Source organism: Chinchilla lanigera, unplaced genomic scaffold, assembly GCF_000276665.1.
Source record: "Chinchilla lanigera isolate Chin_1 unplaced genomic scaffold, ChiLan1.0 scaffold00062, whole genome shotgun sequence".
Lineage (NCBI taxonomy): Eukaryota > Metazoa > Chordata > Mammalia > Rodentia > Chinchillidae > Chinchilla > Chinchilla lanigera.
Genome location: NW_004955463.1, coordinates 783,943 through 787,651, shown reverse-complemented (window position 1 = coordinate 787,651; position 3,709 = coordinate 783,943). Strand labels below are relative to the sequence as shown.

Here is a 3,709-nt window from a genome sequence, read left to right as displayed (position 1 = left end):
GACACAGGGAGTTTACATACTTTCCAAGGATTTCTCAGCTATGAACTGAGCTGGGACTCAAACCTAGACAACTTGGCTCTAGGGTTAGCACATTGGGATAGAGATAAGGCTATCTTCACATCAAGAACAATGATAGAATTGCCTAAAGTTTTCAACAACTCAGCTTGTGCTAACAAAAGAAAGCTACAGCTTTGTGTTATAGCAAAGAAAATAAGTTTCTTATATGTTGATATCATCAGAGTTCCTATCTCATACTTTTAGAAGATATGCTGTGGTATATTTGACAACTTTGAGAAATCCAATAGTGGGAACAACAGAGAAAATATCAGATTCAGAATTGATATAGTCAGTCAGTTGAAAGAACAATTATGAAATATTTTATCACCTTGAGTAATGAGCACTACATAACATCAACAGAGGCGTGTGTGTGTGTGTGTGTGTGTGTGTGTGTGTGTGTGTATCTTGAAGTGCTGAATATCTGTCCTCTGAAGTATCTTCCATTCATCATCCAGGTTCACATTCAGACCTGAAAAGATGCTCTGGGTAGTGAGTGTCCTTTCAATTGATCTGTTTTGTTATTTAGTACAGCACATTTTCTGTGCATAGCCCAATAACTTAGAATTAAAAGCATAGTATAAAAAAGTACGATATTCAGTGAAATGTTCATAAAATCATTCAGCTGAACCACGACAGCTTCTAAGATTCTCTAAAACAGAGCATCAGTTTTAGTGAAGCAGTGAAATAACTGCACTTATATAAATGACATTGAATAAGGTGAGCTAAATGTCCCTTCAGATTCACAAAGAAATGCATCTTAAGTATGGGTCAGCACAAAGGAGCATGTGTGATTGCGCACACCAGCCACTGGTTAGACCAGGAATGTGGGCCTTGACTACAGTGCTAAGTAATGCTCTGACCTAACTTCTGCACACACCCATTTCAGGTCACTCTGACTTGACATCTTGTGCATATATCTGATGATTTATCTTCAACTTCAAGAAACTGAAAATAAAAATATTTTTTATCTTCAAGTGCCACAATACTGAGCTCTTAGAAGCCTTTATATTCCACTTATATACCATTTAATGAAATTTGAATATATTTCACATTAAACTGAGCTAAAATTGACAAAGTAGCTTTGGAAGATGTAAGCAATATCTTAAACCAAATTCCTGAGATGGTTTTAATGTTCCCAAGACCATTTTCTTATTAGGCTCTGTTGGTTGGCCTAAGATCAAAAAACTCGTTATATAAAGGTCAAAAATTATTTGAGACCCAGGAAAGAAAGACTCAAAAATATAGAAAAATATTCTTAAAATTTTATTCTGGAGACACATCGTTGTGTCACAATTATTAGTTGCACATAAATTATATTTAATTTATAATAGGAATATGTTTTAATGAGTGGTATATAATATTCAGTTGGTCTCAAAAATTAGGAAAACCTACTTATCTAAAGCTATTCAAATTAATGGTAGCTTGTCACAGTTCTTTACTGGCATTTCCAGTGTTAACATTTGAGTTAACCATTTAACACAAATGACACAAATCAACATGGCCTGTGGAAGAGTTGACTAGCCTAGGTTAAAAATTAACTTGAAAACCTGGCTCCTATCAGCAGCTGAACAAGAGCAAGTAAAATTAAACGTGGTATAGTTACAGAAATTGCATTACAAAACCAGAACACTTTTTATATATCAAAACTTATGCTATCTGCATAGGCAAAAGAGATATCTTATTTTATTAGCAACAGTCACTTCTGTTATTTTCATTATTTCCAGCCTTGACTTCACACCAGAATCACTTGCAGAATTGTTTGAAATTACATATATCCAGGCTTCATACATTTTTAAGCCAGAATCTCAAAGATAGGCCCAGGTATTTATTTATGTTTTTTTTTTTAAATTACAGGTAGTTCTGACATGATGCCTCTATAAAACATAAATAGCCTAACAAGTTAAAATGGTCACATTTCACCATTTCACTGATGCCATATCATCAGAATGAACTTCCATATGGCTGACTCTTTAGTTAACTGTGCAATATGTCAAATTCAGTCGTGTTTTAAAGTGCCATTTCTGGTTATGCTTCTGCCTTCTTTTAAATGGACTGTTTTTCCAATAACTTTACCTGGAAAAATAGTACATGAGAAATATCAATTTCTTGCAGAGACTATACCACTACCTAACACAGTGAGAAACCACTATTTTACTTCTTAATGCTGACAAGGCATCTAGAAAAAGCCCATTTATCTTTCCTGATACTTCATGTTAGGAGAAAGGAATGCATTGTCTCCTTCCTGTATATCTGTAAAACCAACTTTCCCATAAAACTTTCCTGTAAAACCAAGTTAACTCAAATAATTTCTAATGTACTGGAGTTCTTAATAAGAAATCTTTGAAAAAACAGGGCAAAAATATTACCTGTTAAAATATACACAGAATACTTTGAACAGAAGGACTGGAGTCCATGTTCCCATATTCTACAATCTTACAAAAGATGTGTTTTTGCTTAAAATCCACACTCTGTTAAAAATGTTTAATAACAAACAAAAATAAACTTTCTCCAAATTCCAGCATCAAAGTGAAAATCTAGTAGAAGAAAGTGAAATCAACTCACCTGAGAGCATCTGTTTCTCACTAACACACAGGCCCTTTCATCTGTTCTCCTAAATTAAAAGGGATAAACATTGATGAAAATTTGCATGAGTGTCCTAGAGTCCTCTAACTGAGTACCACAAACTAGGTAGCTTAAAATAGAAATTTAATCCCTCAGAACATTAGAAGCCTGGAGTCCAAAATCAAAGCATCAGCAAGATTGGTTCTTTCTGAGCATCTAAAAGGAAATGCCTGTGGCCTTGCTTCTGGTGGTTGCTAGTAATCTCTGAGATTTTCTAGGCTTTCAAATGCACCCTTCCAAACTTTGCCTCCTTCTCACTTGGTGCTTTCCTGTGTGTGTGTCTTCACATTGCCTTCCTCTAAGGATGCCACATTAGATTTGGAATGTGCATTGTTCTAGAAAATCTGCTTATTACCTTGGTTACACCTGAGAAGACCCTATCTCCAAACGAGGACATATTCACAGGTCCAGGTCAGGACTTCAGCATATCCTTTGAGGGAACACAATTCAAGGCACAACATTCTGTTATTATACAGTTTAAAACCAAAGGAAAAAAAATTAGCTCACTTTGCACTTGGGTAAAATAGTTTAACAATCTGCTCACCCTTGTAAATTCAGCCATATCCATGCCAGGTGGCACTGTGAATGCCTTAGGCTTGCTGAGCCTTGGTTAGCTAATTTGTAGAAAACCATCTCATACACTGTTAACAAGAATTAAATATGTAACATATCATTTGTACAATTACATATGGTAATACTACATAATACTAAATAAGGTCCAGGGATATAGCTCAGTGGCACAAGTGCCTGCCTGGCAAGCGGAAGGCCCTGAGTTCAATTCCTGGTAAAAAAAAAAAAAAAAAAAAAAGCTAAATAAAGATTTACTGAAATCTCATTAATAAGTCTAAAATTAATTTTTTAAAACATACAAATAGGTTAAAAATTTGAATGCCTAGCTCAGGGACCCTGAGATAAGGGTGAAAATTTTGAGATAAGCACCATATTTTCTCAGTCTAGAATACCGTCCACTACACTGTCTTGTACTTTGGAAAGTGTAAAATTACCAGAGTTTTTCCTTTTAGCTCTGTGT

General features: G+C 34.9%; 1 long non-coding RNA gene across 1 annotated transcript; it reads right to left on the bottom strand.

The window, feature by feature from the left end:
- Positions 1–1,378: 1,378 nt before the first annotated feature.
- LOC102011095 lies at positions 1,379–2,988 on the bottom strand. Its single transcript, XR_263139.1, has 3 exons — positions 2,938–2,988; positions 2,620–2,668; positions 1,379–2,130 (listed from the first exon to the last, which is right to left on the bottom strand). It is a non-coding gene; the product is annotated as an uncharacterized LOC102011095 (long non-coding RNA).
- Positions 2,989–3,709: the final 721 nt, after the last annotated feature.